This window comes from Ursus arctos, unplaced genomic scaffold (genome assembly GCF_023065955.2).
Source record: "Ursus arctos isolate Adak ecotype North America unplaced genomic scaffold, UrsArc2.0 scaffold_30, whole genome shotgun sequence".
In the NCBI taxonomy this organism is placed as follows: Eukaryota; Metazoa; Chordata; class Mammalia; order Carnivora; family Ursidae; genus Ursus; species Ursus arctos.
The window spans coordinates 30,733,208-30,753,564 of record NW_026622986.1 but is presented as its reverse complement, the minus strand read 5'-3'; the positions used below and the strand labels follow the sequence as shown (position 1 = coordinate 30,753,564).

The 20,357-nt window shown below is 43.1% G+C and overlaps 1 long non-coding RNA gene across 1 annotated transcript; it reads left to right on the top strand.

Moving 5' to 3' along the window:
* Positions 1 to 1,616: 1,616 nt before the first annotated feature.
* LOC113241149 (uncharacterized) lies at positions 1,617 to 8,437 on the top strand. The gene is made up of 3 exons (XR_007190119.2): positions 1,617 to 1,828; positions 4,371 to 4,482; positions 5,036 to 8,437. It is a non-coding gene; the product is annotated as an uncharacterized LOC113241149 (long non-coding RNA).
* The last annotated feature ends 11,920 nt before the right edge of the window (positions 8,438 to 20,357 follow it).

Genomic DNA, 20,357 nt, shown 5'->3' with positions numbered 1-20,357 from the left:
TAACTAGCCATTTGTGGTTGGTGACTGCCGTATTAGCTAGTACGGTTCAGTCACTAGTAACTTCTCTCCGTGAATGCCTCTGATCTGCTAGAGTACCGCTGCTTCCATCCCATTTACCAATTGCCCTACGAAGGCAAAGGACAGTGGACTCCACTCTGCGAAAACACCCTTTATTCCTTCCATTCTATGACGTCACAGCACCTCCTTCTTTAGAGATGAGGTCTTGGCTGGGTAGCACATGGACCTTAGAGTGCGTTTCTGCTTCATGGCGTAGCTTTGCCCTGGCACAATTCAAATACCAAGGCCAGGTATGAACTTTTCAGACGCAGCGCTCTGTAGAGAGCTACTGGCCCTGCCTTGGGAGACGAGTGTAGTGACAAAAATACAGAGAAAAGGAGAGTAGAAATTGTGAAGGGGGGTCTCTTGATGTCACTGTAGTCTCACCAAGTTTTGTAGCCGAAGCGAGAGACAGTTGATAATTTCAGTGCTAGTGCGGAAAGGTGACTGGAACTGGGGAGATCCTCGCGCACCCCCACCACCGGCATCAATAACCGCTCCCTAAAACCACTCTGGAGAAACATATGTCTATGAGGAAACAGTTGCCAAGTCTTCAGCCTCTGCTTCCAGTCGGACTGTTACCATAAGGTCCCTTTCTATGAACATTCTAGAGCATTCTTAAGTAATCCTGATCTGCATAAAAAGTGGATTTTTAAATCAGCTAGTATTGAGGACTCATTATTTGCTCTAGAAAAAGGATTCACGGAAGGCTTTCCTTAAATAGAAAGCCCTTCCAGAGCATGTAACGATGCAATAAACAGCATGACTTTTCAGAGACGTAACAATGTGAACGGAAAGGATACATCTGTATTTTATAAAGCAGTGACGAAGGTCCTAAAATAGACCCAAAGCCCACCACGGCCGCTGTAGTCCTCCCGCTTCCTCCGGAGAAGTGCTCGTCACTTGGTAATAGCATTACTTAATACTGAAAATTGTTTTGAGACAGTTTGTTGTGGGTGACAGGAGACAAAGAAGGTTTATCGCATTGTGTTGTATTGATTTCATCTTATTCTAGCATGCACTGAAATTGTTGCTTTTAAGGAAATAGATTCATTTTACTAAGAGTTTCAAGGGATCTGAGGTAGGCTTTGTGCGCAGATCAGATTTTCAAATTCAGACTTTTTCTTCACTTGGGTGGAGAGGAAATGGAGCCGTTTATAGGATGACTACAAGGGGAGATAAAGAAGGGGGAAGGCAGCATGCAGCTCCTGCAATCGTCATTACTAGTCTCTGACACAAGAGGGAAGCAGGAATTAACTCAAGATTCCTCCCTATTTGTTATCCAAGTTATCCAGTGATAGGCAATCTTCGTCTAGTAAAATAGACAGACGTTCAAATGAAATAGTTTAATGTTCCCATTACGAAAGAGTTTGTTCTTATTTTCCTAGTGGAAAGAGAACCCACAAGGTCTGTTTTTCCCCCGGGGGAAGTTACAGAAAGCAATGCACCCAGTACTTGAGAGAGTAGGATTGGAAGTCAAACAAAATCAGGATAAGGCGGGGCTCAAGTTCCTGCCGGCAGGGTGACCTTGGACAAATCCCTTAGCCTCTCCGAAACCCAGTTTCTTCATCTGTCCAAGTGGAATAATCATATCTGCCCATTTCCCAGAATTGCTGCAAGACTTCCATGAGATAATGTGTGCAGAGGGCACAGAGTTCCTAGCAAAGTGCTCAAAAAAAGGGTAGAAGTTATGATTTCTTCTTGAAAATTCTCGACACAAGCCTTGGGTGTTTTGCCACTCTCACGAGAATTAAATACAAGCATTTATCTCGTAAGTATTTTTTGTTGTGTGCAGGACTCAGTAGCGACTTTCTGTCATGGGGCGTGTGTGTGTGTGTGTGTGTGTGTGTGTGTGTGTGTGTGTGTGTGTGTTTGGGTGGGTGGGTATTTCCTGTCTCTGGGGGAATTAACTTTCAACTTTCACTCTATGATGCCGTTGTCATCTTTCCTCTTGCCTTTTCTCCTTGATCCCTGGTAAACTAAAAGAAATCTGTCATTTTCAGCTATGGGTGTTTATATATTGTCTGAGTAGGGGAGTTTGGGGCACATACCTCTTAAAAATATAAACGGTGTTTTGCATCCCAAGGAGGAATTTGGGAAAATGTGGACTTGGTGACTCAGAGTTACTTGGTATAAAAGGAAGACAATTGAAGTATGGATAGCTTAACCAAGTTGCAAATACATTTCACAATTAAACAAACCGACCAATCGATAAAGTTTTGACTGTGAATTTTAAATGTGAAAAACTTCATGCTAAAATAAAATTTGCTTAGGCTTATTAAAATTATTTATGATAGTTTTTCCTTTTTAGAAAATTCTCTGATATATATAAATATATTATGGTAATATATGTAATATATTAATATAACATAACATAACATAACATAATATAAAAAATCAAAAGTGCAAAGAAATCCCCAGAGGGTATGTTTCAAATATTAAGAACAGGAATTGTTTAAAAGTATACTACAGCGTTACCCTCCCCCAAAAAAGCTAACTGTTTAAGGGGAGCAGAATTTGCCCCCTACTGTGTCTCTTTGGCATGGGGATTATTTTAAACTGGTTATTGTTAAGAAACAGCAGATGCAGAGGAAGCTCTGAAAACTGAGCGGCAGTGACCCTTTTGTAAGAGACACATTTATAAGGGAAATCTCCATTTGTAAGGGTGTCTCCCAGGCTGTACCAGCTTGGGGGGCGGGGGGTGGGGAGCTGACTCCTAATCTCTAGAAACTCCTGTTGGTGGAGAAGATGGTGGCTGAAATCTGCATAACAACCTCGCCCTTGTTTCCTGGGCTTTTCCTGGCCACCTCGGATAACTGACTCCCCACCCCAACATCTTCTAGCTGGAGATGATGTTTTAGGTGATGGTTTCAGCCATTTCAAGGAGTTACCCAGTTTCCTTGGGTCTCTGCAATGCCTACAGGAGGGACACATGTTATTAAACTTCTGTTTGCTTTTCTCCTGTTAATCTGCATTATATCAATTTAATTACTAGACCAGCCAAAGAGCCTAGAAGAGAAAACTTCTCGCATCTACACTGTGAATCATTGTTTCCTTAATCATCAGAAGAGATTCTAGAGAGCCTGTACTTGGCAAGAGTTGCCGATGTATGCCTGAAAAGAAGTGCTGATTAATTTATATAATTGCAAAGAACTTACTCGGAATTTTTTCTATAAACTACCACATCTCCTTACATTCACCAAGAATTAGTGAACTTTTACTCGTCTGTACTTGTCATATTCAGTCATAAATCATGTCATTTTTTCCCCCTTTAAAATGTGTTGGTATTCTTCGTGTTTTTGGTTCCACCGGACCAAACCACACCACTGGCTACCAATTTTTTTTTTTAAAGACTTTATTTATTTATCTGACAGAGATAGAGACAGCCAGCGAGAGAGGGAACACAAGCAGGGGGAGTGGGAGAGGAAGAAGCAGGCTCACAGTGGAGGAGCCCGATGTGGGGCTCGATCCCATAACGCCGGGATCATGCCCTGAGCCGAAGGCAGACGCTTAACCGCTGTGCCACCCAGGCGCCCCATGGCTACCAATTTTTATCACCTCTTCCAGATAATGATGTATGACAGCCTCCTAACTCATACGCCAAGTTACACTCTCTTTAACCCCCAAATTTCCTCCGTGTTTTGTCAAATGAAGTTCTGATATGGTTGGAAGTGGTGGGGTTCAGAGCCGATGGCCAAGAAAGAACTCTTGAGATGTCTTTGGTGTACAAAGGTGGTTTTATTAAAGCTCGGGGACAGGACCCGTGGGCAGAAAGAGCTGCGTGGGGTTCTGAGGAGTGGCTGATTATATACTTTCAAGCTGGGAGGGGCTTAGGCACAGGGCAAGCCTCCGAGGTATTTTGGAGACAAGGTTTCCAGGACCTTGAGGGGGCTGGCTATTGTTAGGAAAAGGTCATTTACTATTGTCTAGTAAAAACTCAGTCATGAGACCCTTCAGATGTGTATCAGTGGGTCTTATGCTTGGAGGGTGATTGCTGACATATCTTGGGGGTAGAGAGAAAGGAAGTTTCCAAAGGAATTTTTATGCGTTAAAGTAGACTTACAGGGTCCTAGGGGGTTGGGCTAAGATTGCCTCTTGCCTTAGCAAAAGTATTGACATGGAGGCAGCTGAGTTCCTGAGGAAGGTCAGTCGGCCTGGTTCAAGGACTCGTCAATGGATTTTAAGTAGTAAGGAAATACAACTTCTCTTTTGCCTTTGTTTCCCCACATCAGTTCTTGAGCTCATTTTAATTGTATCATTCCATATTTAACATCTTCATAACTTATCCTATTTTAATATTACTGTTTCTTCAGCAGGGTGGCGTGCCTAGCTAGAACGCTTAGGACTTTTGCGTCTAATCTTACAACACTCCTTTAAAGGATTATACCCCTTTTCGACATGCTCAGAGAAGCTAAGTAACAACAGGTGAGTGATATGCAAACACGAGGGTTTACTCGGAAGCCCACTTTATTTCTAGGTGTGCTGCATCCCACGGTAGCTCGTATGGAGGTCATACTTACGCCTGCCTTTCAAGACCTTCCAAAGTCTGGCTCAGTGCTTGTTACCATTTCTACTCTTTCTGCTCTAAGGATCTTCTCTGTCCTTTCAGAGCACTCTATAAATGAAGGATGGTTACTCCCTGCTCAGATGGGTCAGCTCACAGGAAATGATCATTTGGTTTTCTTGAAGAATGCTTCCTTTCTTGCGCATGTGCATTATGGTAGAATCTCTTCATAATTTTCATAAGCCAGCTGTTTGATATTTCAAGTTTAAAATGGTATACACACTCCCAATAAGATGGAGTAGACACACTTCTCCCTATTCCTCCTGCTAAGCGCAGCTAAAAATCCTGAACATTATGTATAAAACAAACGTAAGAACACTCTTTAGGCTGGAGAGAAGGCCGACCAGTTCTGGAGCCCTCAGGACACCAACATGGTTGTAAACTCTGTTTTCTCTTTTGCTTCATATATCCCAGACTGGGCCCGGCAGAAGCCAGCAATTTGGAAGCACTAATGCACATAGACAAAAGAAGCCCCAGGAAAAACTTGCTCTCCAGTCAAAGGACCAGGTAAAGAGCAGCCTACCAAGACAGGAAAGTTTCAGCCAAGCCCCACCACAAGTAGGCCAAACCCCACAGGGAAGTCTGTGGTCCAATCTGCATACCTGCCAGCGAAAGCTCAGTAGGGAGCTTAGTCATCCATCTGGGACAGGCTGTTAAGTAAGCACCCTCTAGTCCCTGCTGGGGTAGTAAGAGAGAAGGCCAAGTGGGGAATGGTGGCTTCCTTAGCAGAGGTCACCCAGAGAGTCTGAACTTCCATCCACAGTGGGAATGAGGGACCCACTCCTTCCTGGTGGTACTTCAGAAGACCTACGGGAGAGTCAGGATTGATGTAGGGTGATTGATGAACATTCTCCCTCAACACACACACACACACACACACACACACACACACACACACACACACACAATGGTGTCACTGGAGGCCATGTAGCGAGAGGTGCCCCTACTTCTCCTGCCGGAATGGAGTCATCAGAGGCTTAGCGGGGAGCCTGAACTCCCACCCCTGCCCTGTAGTTACAAGATGGCCCCTCCCCCACTGAATCCACAAAAGCTGTGTTGAATCTGAATTTCCACTCCTGAATTTCCACTCCTAGTAATGAAGTGGTTCCTTCCTTCACCTGCTGGCACAAGGTCAGAGGAGGTCTGCTAGAAACAGATTTAAATAAGATCCAGATTCTCATAATACAATACTGCAAATGTCCAGGGTATAATTGAAAATCACTTGTCATATGAAGAGCCAGGAAAATCTCAACTCAAATGAGAAAAGACAATCATCAGATGCCAGTACCAAAGTGACAGAGGTACTGGAATTATCTGACAAGGATTTTATGGCCATTATCATAAAAATGCTTCAAAAAGCAACTATGAACATGCTTGAAGCAAATTAAAAAGTAGAAAGTCTCAGCAACAAAACAGAAAGTAAAAACCAAGTGGAAATTCTAGGTCTGAACAAACACAATAACTGAAATGAAAAAACTCCGTAGATGGGCACAACAGTAGAATAGAGAGGACAGAGACATAATCAGTGAACTGGAAGACAGAACAATCATAATTACTCAATCTGAAAAATAGAGAGAAAACGAACTTAAAAAAAAAAAAAAAGAGCAGAGGGAACTTTGTGGCCATAAAAAAGATCTGACACTCATGTCGTAAAAGTCCCAGAAGGAAAGGAGAAAGAGAGTGGGCAGAAAAAGTATTTAAAGAAATAATGGCTGAAAATTTTCCAACTTTGGTAAAAGACTTAAACCTACCAATTAAAGAAGCAATGTGATCCCCAACTGGATAAACCCAAGGAAATCCATATCAAGACATATTATAATTGAACTTCTGAAAACTAAAAACAAAGTGAAAACCTTGAAAGCAGTGAGAGAGAACCAACACTTACATGTCGGGGAAAAGAATTCAAACACCGCAAATTTCTCACTGAAACCACGGAGACCAGAAGGAAGAGTGTACAATTAATAAGTAAGTTCAGGAATGCCGCAGGACTAAAGAGCAACATACAAAAATCAAGTGTCTTCCTATATACTAGCAATGAACATGTCCAAAAACACAATTTAAAAGAAAATTTAAAATTAATCCAAAATGAAATGCTTGGACATAATCTAACAAAACAGGTACAGAATTTGTATACTGAAAATTCCAAAACCCTGAAGACAGACATTAAGGATCAAACAAAGGGAGAGACGTACGGAGTTCATGGATAGGAAGGCTCAACATGGTACAGATGTCAAGTTCATATCCGTTTAATGCAATGCAGTCCATGTAGGTTTGGTGCAATTCCTATCAAAATCCCAGCAAAATCTTTGTGGATGTAGTCAGGATGATTCTGAAACCTACATGGAACGGTAAAGGGACTAGAATAACTACAACAGTTTTGAAAAAGAAGAATGAAGCAGGAGGAGTCACTCTACTCAATGTCAAGGCTCGTTATGTAGCTACAATAAACAAGACTGATAGAGAACAGTAAATCCTGTAAATCCATACAGGGACAAAGGGGTAGAAGTAATTCAATGGAGGAAGGATAGTCTTTTCAGATTGGTGCTAGAACAATTGACTATTCATGGCAGGGGGAGCCTTGACCTAAATCCCACACCTTATGCAAGAATTAAGACAAAATGGATTATAAATCTAAATGTAAACTATAAAACTAGAGACTTCTAGAAGAAAAATCTCTCAGACCAAGGGTCACGTGAGGAGTTTTTAGTCACAACACAGCAAAAACATGATCCATAAAAGAATAAAATTGGCAAATTGGGCTTTAACAGAATCAAAAACTTCAGCTCTGCAAATTCCACTGGCAAGAGATTGAAAAGACAAGCCACAGACGGGAAGCCACAGACGGGGAGAAAATTTTCCACATCTCATATCCAACAGAGGTTTGATATCTAGAACTCTCAAGAGTCGGCAGTAAAAACAGCCCAAACAATCCAACTGGAAATTGGGCAAAAGACATGAAGTGACATTTCATTGAAAAGGAGATAAGGATGGCAACTATGGGTATGAAAGGAATTTCAACATCATTAGCAATTGGGAAAATGCGAATTAAATCCATGACGAGACATCACTACAAACCTATTGGAAAAGCTAAAAGAGAAGAAAATATTCATGACAACAGGAAGAGCTGGGAAGAAGCAGAGAAACAAGTCCATCATACATTCATCGGCACAGCCACCGGGAAATAGTTCGACAGACTCTTTTGAAGATAAGCATGTACTTACCAAAAACGCCACACTTAGGCTCCTGGACATTGATCCCAGAGAGGAGAAAACTTATATCTCTACAAAAACCTATACACTATCATTCATAGCAGCTTCATTTTTAATAGCCAAGAACTAGAAACAACGTGAATGTCCTTTGATGGGTGAATCGCTAAGTAACTTGTGGTACGTCCATACCGTGGATACTACTCAACAATAAAAAGAAATTAACTGTTGACGCGCACCACAACTTGGCTGGATCTCAGGGGCATTGTGTCAAATGGACAAAATACAAAAGCAATCTTAAAGGTCACACCTTGCATGATTCCACTTACATAACACTCTCAAAATGACCAAAGTGTAGGGATGGAGACCCAATTTGTGATTGCTAGGGATTAGGGATGGTGAGGATAAGGGGAGTGTGTTCTAGCATGAAGAGGAGCGTTGTGGTGGGGTGGAGTCAGTTGGTTTCAGTCCAGGTCGTGATCTGGGTGTCGGGAGATTGAGCCCCGAGTTGGGCTCCTCTCTCGCATAGAGTCTGCTTGAGATTCTCTCTCTTCCTCTCCCTCCGCCCTTATCCGCCCCCATGCTCGCACATGTGCACTCTGTCTCTCTCTTTCTGTCAAATAAATAAATAAATCTTTAAAAAAAGAGAGGAGCATTGTGGTAATGGAATAGTTCAGTATCTTGACTGCGGTGGTTACAGAAATCTATACATGTGATAAAATAGCTTAGAACTGTACACCCACATTTGCGCTAATGTCAGTTTCCTTCTTTTGATGTTGTAGGACAGCTGCGTAAAGTGTCACCATCGAGGGAAACTGGATAGAGTAGAGAGGACCTTCCTGTACTATGTCTCCAACTTCCTAGGAATCTGCAGTTATTTCAAAATAAAAATATATTTTTTTACAAAAGGATACAAATACCTTTTGTTTGGAAAGATGGGGAGGGAGGCCGCAAGAAACGACGCCATCTAATTTTTCCATCTTGTTCTCTGGGTTGCTGAGACCCATCTGATGGGGTGTCCCACTAGGCCGCGTCCTTTGCCCGGGTCTTTCTCCATCTCGAGTAGAACTGAGCTCACCTCCCAGAAGTTCAAACCTGCCTCTGTGCTCATATAGTTTAAAAAAGGTCATGGTGAAAGGGATGGAGACAGCCATCAGTTACTCTCCCCCTTAGAAAGCAGAGCTGTGTCCTCTGTCAAAGCGTCAGTGTCACGGGCAGCGAGAATCTACACTTCGAACAGGCCGGAAGTCAGTCTGGATCCAGAGGGCAAATGGGGTGGAATGAAGCTTTGGGGGTTCTCTTCCCCGGCCTGGGAGCAGTGTTCCTGAGCTCTTTTCTGGCACTTTATCCCAGAGACAGTAGAATCTGGAACCTCCTGGCAACAAGGAGTGGCTGATCTTTGGGGTGCCTTGACTGGGAGTCCCATTGCTTTTTGGGTAAACAGATGAGGAGGGAGGAAGACGGGTGAGACAGGACAGGAACTGGGAGACTGGTCTAGCTGTAGACTGAGGAGACTTTGCTCAGGCCCACCTTGGGCAGGTCTGTCTCAGAGAGAACCAGCCTAAAATGGGGAAAATGGGGGGCGGTGACATGGTGTCTGCTGAAAGGCTTGTCCTGGCAGGATTATAACCCCCGTGTAGACAAGAGTTTGGAAACTAGCAAGTGCACTGGCACCTAGAACACCGCTCTGCCCCTGAGCGTGCATGCGGTAGCTAGCTGGGGAAACTGAGGCAGGAGCCCACTGCTATGGACTGGGTTAAAATAGCGAGGAGGGACGTATGCCCCATGGGCATTTTGAGGTTCTCTTAGGCCCACTAGTTCTTAAATCTATGAACAGCAAGATGTGTAGTCACCTCCTCTTCTTGCTGCTGTTGGGGTTGGCCCAGGAAACTGCAGGCAGATCCATCAGCGAGAAGCTGGAGGAAACAAAGCCTGGAAAATACCAGAGGCGGACCCGTAGACCATGGTGGTTACCACCGCCACAAAGATCGGTTCGCCCAATTCATTTTCTCGCGGGATAATCGAACAGAAAATCAGTCTTCACAGTATCCATCACGCATGGAAAGGGGTTCCCTGGCCTCAAATCTCGCAGGAAGGGTAGGCAATTTAATTTTGCTTGATTCATGCTTTTTATTCAACAATGAACTCAAGCTGCAGATTTCAGAATGGATGGGTTGGAAAGTAAAACTCCCATTGTCAACCCTGTGGTGTGTGAGAAAGAAGTTAAAGATGGGGTGGCTCTCAGCAGGCATTGGCCTTCGCAGATCTGCTCATTTATAAAGGGTGGTGACAGTAGTTTTCAGTGCCACAGACACGACCCATGGGCTGCTGATGTGCTTACCCACTATTTCTCTGGACACTACAGTCCTCTTTGTTATGGAAAATTCTGACTGCAGTCATGTGAATTATAAGCCACTTTTCTCATTCACAGTAATATCTACGGAGTTAGGAATTTTTCTGCCAGTTCTGATCTTTTCTCTGGAAATGAGATACAGAGGAATTAATCATTTCCCTGGAGATACCCGAGATGCGGGAAGAAGACTGTTTTCAGAATCCAGATCTTCAGAACCTTTGGCCACTCTCAGAGGGAAAACCCAGATTTGGGTGCCCGTTTGTCTATTTATGGAATATGGGAACTGTTACCTCTCTCGAGTAGTATAAGGCACGGCCATGGCAGACACAGGGGGACGGAGAAGGAAATACACACCAGGACGTCAGAGGAGAATTCAAACACAATCAGGTCAGCTTGGTAGGAATATGAACAAAACTCGATTCCTGGGACACCCAAAAAGGAGATGATAGTGATACCATGTCTGATGGGAAACTCAAATCCCTTCCAGCCCAGATCCCTGGACTTCAGGGCATCTTAGACCAAATGCAAAGATCTATGGCTTCAGCCACTAGAAATCTCTTTTTCCCTTTCATTTGTTTGGTTTGGTTTTTTTCTTTTGCTCTCCCTCCCCCACCCTGTTTTCAGGCATGTCTATTAACTAGCAGCTAGGACTGGTTTTGCCAGTCCTAGAAATTCTTCCTCTTTAACCCTTTTCTAAACCGTCCCCCCTCCCTGCCCCCACCACTCACTGGACTTTGAGCCCCTTGAGTACCCATCCCTGAAGATACAGAACACATGCAAAAAGGTCTATGGAGTGAATGAGAACGGACTGTTTGGCCAGAGGTAGCCACACGAAACCGGTGCTGGCCGTCATTATCTGCCTGACATGTGGAATTTAAGAAACGAAACAGAGAAGCATAGGGAAAGAGAGGAGAAAAATAAAAGAAGACGAAATCAGAGAGGGAGACAAACTGTAAGAGACTCTTAAGCGCAGGAAACACTGAGGGCTGTTGGGGGGGGAGGTGAAGGGATGGGGTCACTGGGTGAGGGACATTAAGGAGGGCACGTGATGTCATGAGCACTGAGTGTTCTATGCAACTGATGAATCCCTGACCTCTACCTCTGAAACCAATACTATACTATGTTAATTGAATTTAAAAAAAAAAAAAAACTAGTACATTGTCGTTCTTTTTAAAATAATTTGCTTTCCTTGGGGCGCCTGGGTGGCCCAGTTGGTGAAGCGTCTGCCTTCAGCTCAGGTCAAGATCCTGGGGTCTTGGGATCAAGTCCCGCATCGGGATCCCTGTTCAGCAGGAGTCGGCTTCTCCCTCTCCCTCTGTGCTCCCTCTCTCTCTCTTTCAAGTAAATAAATAAACCCTTTTAAAAAAATAATAAAATAATTTGCTTCCCACTGGACCACTCTATACATTTCTATTTCTAGCCTGTGCTCCGGTCTGGTCCCCAGTTCATCGGCAGAGCAAAGACAATTGATTATCAGAGTCTGAAAAACAATCAAGCCCTCACCGGCTTGGGTTACCACCATCAATTATCTGGGTTCTCAAACAGTCATTATGCAGTTTCCCTCACCTCGTGGGAGTGGTTTTATATAGTCTCAGAATACTTCAAATGCATAGAAACATTAGCAGTCCAAATTTCCATCAAAGAGAGAAAACGAAGTCACTTTTCCTTCACTCATTTAAACTCGGCATCGTCACCCAGTGTAGAAAATATGCTGTCCCTGCAGTTCTTGCTAATTACCTTTGACTGCTGCAGCCTCCTGCTCTAACGGGGAGATGGGAACTATTCTGGAAACTATAATTGGATAGTAGCTTATTTCCAACTGAAGCCAGAGGTAACCATTAGTTTTAGCAACTAGTGGTTCAGTAAAAACTATCTGTAAGTATGCACTGGGAAGCTGTCTCTTGCAGTGAACACAATTATTTTTTATTCGATTCCTGTTCTCTCTATCATGTCAGTAGAAATAAAAACACATTTCTGGAAGAAAAAAATGGTGATTTTTTTTTTTTTTTTTTGTTCTTCACTCCCACCTTGCTTGTTAGCATAAGCCCTACTGAGGCAAAGGCGAACATGAGGTCCAGAGTGACAATGGGGTCAAACCTCAAATGGCCTCGTACCTGAACCATACATCATTTAAAGGTTTGTTGCAAAAATATCGGACATTTTGAGAGAATAGATGCATTTAAAACTCCCTCTTCTTCTGTGAATACCCTCGAAACTCGAGATTCTCTTAGCTTCGATGCCTGGGGAAGGTCAGGAATGGTTTTGCATTGCAGAAGGAAACACAGCATGGAATCAGGAGGATGGCAGGACTGGGTGCTGCTGACCTTCGGAGCTGGTTAGATATGACACCACCAAGCAAAAACCTGTAAACATTTAGCAGGAAATGTTACCGATTTTTGGAAGGGAACTATAATAAAGTCATCAAATGGTCATTGGCTTGGGGACCGTCATGACCTTCAGAACACAGCTCCACCAACCCAGCCGTCCCTCAGTAAGTCCTTACGAAGAGCCTCCCCCTGCCCGGACCAGCTCAGTGCCGATTTTATCCTACTGTGGGTATTTTGTATTTTGTTTCTGGCTTTAAGAGGTGATTTTAAAAACAAAAGCAAAAGCAAACATCCTGCTGTCCTTCTTCCGACTCCTTATTCCTGAACAGCCCCCCGTCCCTTTCTGCTCCTGTCTACCTTTACAATTTCTGGCACATATGGGCTATGCTGGATGCCAGTTGTAGGTCAACAGATGTTGTCATGAAAAATAAGAACGAGGAAATTAGAAAATCTCACTGCTTTGCAATGCTTATTAGCCCAAAACTGCAGCAATATGCTCTATATATTTTAGCAGAGGGGTTCTTGTGGACATTCTACTCATTGTCTTGGGGACTTAATTCTTACCAAGAAATGCATTGCTCTGTGTGGATCTGTTTAATTAGTTAAGAAATGTGCTTTTGTGACTTGAAAAAAAAAAAAGGCCAAGACTCTGGGGTGTGATTCCTGAGTTGACTGTGAAAACACTAAGAATTGAAAGGGTAGTGAGAATCAGAGACATCTGGTGCATGGCCCAATCTCTTTCCCGACGTAGAGATCCTTCCAGCAGCATCATGTATCCTTGAGTTTGGGAGTTGAAGGCATGTTAGAGGCATAACAGTATAACCCCCTAGAATGTACAACCGAGTGTAGAAATTCTCTTTAGAACATTCTAGTTAGATGGTTGCTTAGCAACTGCTTATTAAATTCTCCAGGATGGAAACATGGACAAGGCATGCCATGACGTTTGGGAAAATCTCAATATTTAGAAACAAATTAATCTTAGAGAGCTGATTTCTAGCCTTTGACGAATCCACATTCTGGGTTTTGGAGTCACACAGAAAAAAGCTAACACTTAGCGCACAGGTCTCTCAGATGGCTGAAGTCCACTGGTGCAGGTCCTTAGAGCGCCCCCGACTCCACGATCAAACACCTTCACTCATTTTTCCACCATTGTTCTATCATCTTGGCCAGCGTGCTATCTTCGTGGGTAAGCCACACCAGTGGGGCTCTTCTGAAGGAATGTGCTCACGTCTGATCACGCACTGGGTGTGACCTGATTTGCAAAATGTATCCTTTCTACGGGATAAAAAAGTACACCAAATTGCTATGTTAAATTGTACAGTTACCACTCTGCCCAAGAACATTTCCAGCGAAGAAGTGCTCTACTCATGAATTCGTGCTTCGTCCTTGGCTGTGGGCGGTGCTGCTTTCTGATTCTCATCTGCCTTCAAACCCACTCCTTCCCTGCTAGATAGCTGTTTGGTTTCCCTTGAAGCAGGGACAAGTTTTCTGAAGTGGTCCTCTGGTAGTTCAACACTCCGGTGATTTAAGACTCAATATTAAAGAAAAGAAGAGACAAAATAAAAGGCAGAGACTTTATGGACAGAAACACATTTTAAAAGCCTGCTGTAAAGCGCTTGAGACGAACAGTAGTAAAACACTACAAGTATTAGGTAAACCAGTGGTAGCCCTTAAAAACTCTCGGAAGCAGGAAAAATTGAGGTGTTTTCCAGATAATCCAAGTACCTCACCACCTAGGAACATCCTGTCTTACAGTTTCTTTTTAAACTCAATTTTATGACAATTGTAGACAAAAAAATACGTGTTGGAGAATTACCTTACAAGAAAACATAAGTAAATGTTGACAATGACTAGGTTCTGAGTCGTATTTTTCTAATTATATTTGTATTTTTTTAAACTTTCTTTTTTGAATATTTATAATTTTTGTAACAGGAAAAATAATTACTTTGGAAAGTCTAATGGCCTTTTTATGGACTTCTCTTTAGCCTTGGGTATGTGATAAAGTCTTCTGTAATATACCCAAGCGTATGGGAAAATCGTGGCACCAACAAAAAAAGCTTTCAGAGGAAACATGTTTTTGAACATTTTTTTAACTCTGCAGTTTTGAAACTATTTCAGACCTTCCCTTTGCTAAACAGGAAAATTCTTTGAAAACTGCCTAATGGTCTCAAAGACAGTTCAGACAGATTTATAGGAAAAAATATTTGGATCCTATCTTAAAATAGTTTCTTTGTAAATAAAAAGCCTGAAATAGTTTTGACTCCAGACTTAAGCAATTTCAAAAGCGTTTTAGATTAGTTTGCTCTGTAAAGGGGTGACTTCAGTTTTTAGACGAACGCTTGCGCTAGAAACTGATGCCATTGTCCCACCTGACCCTGAATTTCCAGAAGTAAGATGGCTCCTGGGAAAGATGCATGATTTTCCATTTGAGGCTGATGTTCCAGAGAGCAATACTGCTCCAGTGGCCGCGTCTGCAGAGATAATAGCTTGCTGAGCCAAGCCCGGCCTCACGCACAGTCACCAACGCCCCCACCGAGCGCCTCATCCCGTTACCATAACCCTCATCTGTTCTCCTTGAATTGGAAGGAAGGGAATAGATTTCCAGGTCTGGGAAAGCATTTCTTACTTTCTTTATCTGCATCCTGAGGGGTTTGAACTCAATCCTTTCCAAGACCCCTACCAGATATAAAATTCTGAGCTTCTTACACTGCAACGTGTGATTCTGAATTGCTCACTGACACGTGTGCCTAGGAACTTCCAGCAAAACGCCAGAACGGAAGGTCAGAGTGTGTGAAATCACGCAGTTTTTAATCTTTGGCGTTTGTAATGTGTATCATCATCAGAATAGCTGTTCTGTTTCTTTAACTTTGTCTTATACAGACAGACAGGGGGCTCGCGCTTGCAGATTTCTGAGGCGACTTCATATTCACGCTCTTTTTTATCCTTACATTTCTTTCTCTTTGATCCGCTCATGGTTTATACTTTTTATCCTATTTCTTTCCTCTTCTTTGTCCTCTTGTTTGCTCTCTGTTTGCCATGATGTTTTCTCCTGGAGATTTTCTGAAATTAGCCGTCCCTAGGGGAGAATAAACACCAAGAGAGTACCGGCATTCTTGGGTTTTCAAAAAGAACTTTAATTTTCGCTGCAGTAAATGAGAACGTCCTCGCTGGCAAATCTGTACTATCTCCTGTTCCTGCAATGAACGCGCCATCCCGACTGTCCTGGGTCACCTTGCGGTCTTCCCTCCTACTCCTCAGGGAATGTCCCTTGTACCATCACCTCCTAAAATCTCCTTTCACATACAGGCCTGCTGTTCCGTACGGATTCCATGCCACGTAAGGCCTGATATTTACACCAGCAAAATGTTGCTTGGAGAAAAGCTTCCTGGATTCCTAAATTATTTCATTACTTATATAGTCAGACCAAACCAGGAAAGGAGCAAGGACAGTCCTGCATTTGGAAAATGGAAGACACCGCCCCCTTTCTCCCCACCCCCACACGTCTAGAGTCTAGAGGATGACTGGGCCGTTCAAATGGGTTTGCGTAGAGGTTTAGAAATGTGGAGGTGGCTGAGGGCGAAGGATAATCCAAGATGCCTTCTAGGTGACTTTGGGGAAAACAGCTTGAGCTAAAAAGAAAATTGTGTTGAGTGAAAAGTTTAATAGCTAATTCTGTCAGTCTAATGGAACAGGGCCATTGGAAGACAGCAAAAAAACCACAAAACAAAACAAAACAAAACAAAAAACCAACTGGAAAATGACTAATTTGATGACATTTGTAATTTTGTAGTTCAGTAGTAAATACAGGGTAGCAATACGTAGATTGATTTTATTAGAATAAGAGAGCAAGAAATCTTGAAATTCAGAAAAAAGTCATAAATACTTTCCTAGAATAATCTAGAACTTAGGTCTCCAAACTTCTTTTCTTATACAAGCTTCATCGATGAAAGGAATTTCTAAATTTGGAATTTTTAGGAATTTTTTTCAGAAATATACTTGGTAGAAGTGGTGATGAATGGGGGGCAATAGTGAAAATTGGCTGAAATATATTTTACAACTGGGTCTTCCTTTTAAAGAACAGCTTTGTACCTTTTACCTACCTAGAAAATGTCTAATGCATAGCAATTCAGCAGCTGCTTTTGTTTTCAGGTGACAAATGGGGCATAGGCTCCTCGTGCTGTGTGTTGGAAGGCTCGTGCCATAGCACCCTGAGAAAGAAAAATCTTGACCGAACACGTTTAAAATCTCTTCCTCCCCAAACTCAGCCTCGCTTTAGAAAGCTGAGGGGCATTCTGGTGAGAGGCACGCTGTCCCAGGGAGGAGTGCCCCTTACGTTCTAACCACAAGGACAAGGCATGTCTTCATAGTTGGTGTGTATGGATTACAGACATTTACCAGGTCCTGAGACTATTGGAAAATCTCCAAGTCGGTACTGACTGCCAAGGGGATTTCGAAAGCCCTGGTGCTTTCAGGTTCCTCAGGGTGCAGATGACAGGAGGTTTCCACAGTGGACACCTATGGCTTTACTTTGTGGGTCTGAAAAGGCCAGCTCTCCTGTCCCATTATCCACTGAGATGAACTGTGGTCTCAAGGTTATGATGAATGACAGCACAGCTGCTTTTCAGTCTTCTCTGGCCTCCCCAAATGTTGGTCAGTTTGTGCCTCTTCCCCACCCATCTGACACAGAATGTTTCTAGAATGTATCGCCTGCCAGCAGGCATTTTATCCTCGTGAATTCTGCGTCATTCTCCTTCCATTCTCCAAAGGAAGGTAGCATCCTGGGTCTGCAGAGTTTACGGCTTTATTGCAGTAAAGAGAATGAGAGGAAGTGGGGGACAGAAGGGCCTCTGGGGGATTCTCTTGTTTGCATTCAATCTTGAATTGAGCGCAGTTGCCTGGGAAACAAAACCGAAAAAAAATATAAATCTTTTTTTTTTTTTTTTTGCATGCATCTTCAAATCTTCCAGTGGCAGGACGTGCTTCTGGGTTGAGAGGAAGCCCTTCGGTTCTGAAGGCCCAGTAAGGTGAGGTTTATTATCTGCACACCCCAGCTCAGCATACCACGGGTACTTTCTATCACCCTGCTGATCAACCAGGACATGTATATGTGAGAAACAGCAACAGAAAAGGTTAAACTGTTCTTCCCTGGTCGTCGGAGTGAAGAGGCATCAGAAAGCAGCAGAGAGGAGGCAGCAATGCAGTCGGAAGGCTTGTTCTTGGAACATGGCTCTAACCGGCAACTTAGGCTGTGCACTTGGGCTGTGTGTCACAAGTAAGCCTCCCAGGCTCAGACGCTACAGCTAATAATTACCGAGACCTGTGCGAATGCATCTTAAGGCTGCTGGTCAGTGTCTTTCAACAAACATTCATTGAGTTCTGGCGTCACCAGTGTCAGGGAGGAAAAAAATTTTCCTTTATCCTCTTAGGTCCGGTGACTGGGGCTTGTGAATTAAACTGACAAAAGACGGAGAAACAGGAGAAAAGGTTCATTTTGTTTGTACATGGGAGCTTCACAGAAAAGAGGTGGAAACTGAAAGATGCAGTTTGGCTTGAGAGTTTATAGGCCATTTTAACAAAGGGTGATAAATTGTGGGGAAGTGACTAGATAAGGGAAAAGGGATTTGGGCTTCTAGGGGCAGTAAATATATGGGGGAAACAACTGGAAGAAAAACAGTTATTTAGTAATGTTTGTTATACATACTCAAGTCGGTGTGTCCTCGGTGGTGACAAAGAGCCCTTCTCTTCTTCCTGAAGAAGAAGGAAGAGGGAGATACTTTTACACATGGAAATGTATGCCCTGCTTTTAGGCAGAAAAGAGGAGGGCAGCCCATTTCTCTTGAATCTGATGTTTCTCGGTTGCCTTCAGCTTAAAATTATCCTTATACCAAAGTGGCATATTTTGGGGTGACATGTCCTGATCCCCTTCATTACCATTTCATCAGCATACTGCTGGGTTTTTTCTCTGGCCCTCCCACGCCATTGATTCATTACTGATTAAACGAAGGCCTTACTTACAAAAGCAGATGCTTTTGCATTGAGAGCATCGAAGGAAGGTACTCATTTTTCAGACATCTTACCGGCTCAAGTATATATATTTAGGGGCGCCTGGGTGGCACAGTGGTTAAGCGTCTGCCTTCGGCTCAGGGCGTGATCCCGGCGTTATGGGATCGAGCCCCGCATCAGGCTCCTCCGCTATGAGCCTGCTTCTTCCTCTCCCACTCCCCCTGCTTGTGTTCCCTCTCTCGCTGGCTGTCTCTCTCTCTCTGTCAAATAAATAAATAAAATCTTTAAAAAAAAAAAAAAGTAGAAAGTATGTATATTTACTAGGACTTGTTTTTCCCTTCAGAAATACATTCCCTAGAAATGTTGATTGTGCTAGAGATCGTCATCATAACGAGTGTGCGTGTGTGCGTGTGTCTGCCGCCAACTGCGTGAGCACAAAACAAACGTTTGGAGCGGAAATTATGCTTCCCTTCTAAAGGGTAGCATTATGTGTTTTATTCCTCAAACGCATAATCAAGTAACAAGAAATCCTCAACAAGTCTGTGGGAGAGAAGGGCCATTACTCTGCTGGTTTTAGTAACAAAAGACATTTATCTTGGGGATGGTCCCAATAATGAATTCCATTATTAAATAAGTAACAATCTGCACTTTTGTGAGCACTGCATCTTTTTTCATGTTCCCAGTCTTTTATTTTTATTTATTTGTTTGTTTGAAAGAGTCTTTTTTAAAAATTTATTTATTTATTTACTTACTTACTTATTTGAAAGAGAAAGAGAGCATGAGCAGGGGGAGCGGCGGAGGCAGAGGGAGAAGCAGACTCCCCACTGAGCAGGAAGCCTGACGCTGGACTCGATCCCAGAACCCTGGGATCATGACCTGAGCCAAAGGCAGATGCTTCACCGACTGAGCCACCCGGGCGCCCCATGTTCTCAGAGTCTTACGCACAGGTGAGAAGTACTCTAAATTAGCACACAGTCATGTAGTTTCTTCAAGAGCAGGCAACTCGCTTTCAGATGAACCCCACTTCCTCTGTCTGGTATTTATTTACTTCTTAACTCCCAATGTCCAAGTCCAATCCACCACTTCACACCTATTTCAAACGCTGTCTCACGCACAACTTCCTTTGATGCCTCTCTCCCCTCTCTGAACTGCCACGACAGCCAATTTTTCGATCTCTCTCACAAAACTATCACTGTCTATCACATTTATCACTTAGTCGTCTGCCTTATATCTTCTACCAAAGTGTGAGCTCCTGAGAACAGAGTCGCGCAGAGTAGCACCATGCCTTGACCAGCCCGGGGCTTAGTAGGTATTTCAGAAATCAATGAACAAGGGGAGATAATACAGTGAGTTCTTGATTATTCTTGGTTTGATTTTGTTGGAAAGCCTTGTATTCACTTATTTTCAATTGGTAGATGCTTGAGGAATGGGATTTAATATTAATAACAACAGGAGCCAAAAAAAAAAAAAAAAGCACGGTAAATCTTAGGCAACATTACCAACAATGAACCCAAACATAATTTGATGCGACGTGAAATATAAATAGTTTGGGGATTGTTCTCTGCCTTTGGATTCCTTAGTGACGGATCTCTCTATAGGCAGGGAGGCATACAAGTTGACATAGTATACGGGCAAGTTGGGGAAGGGAGCAATCATCTTGGAACTTAAAGAGGGAAAAATGTTTTCAGACTACTGCTTGCCTTCAGTGGATAAAATGGTTCTCACTTATGAACATCAACAGTATGATCAGGAATTACCCCCATGGCACCTGTTTTTGGAGAGAGCTGGCGATGTCTGGGCATCTTCACAAATGACCTTCTTGAATATCGAAAGAAAGAATTGCAGAT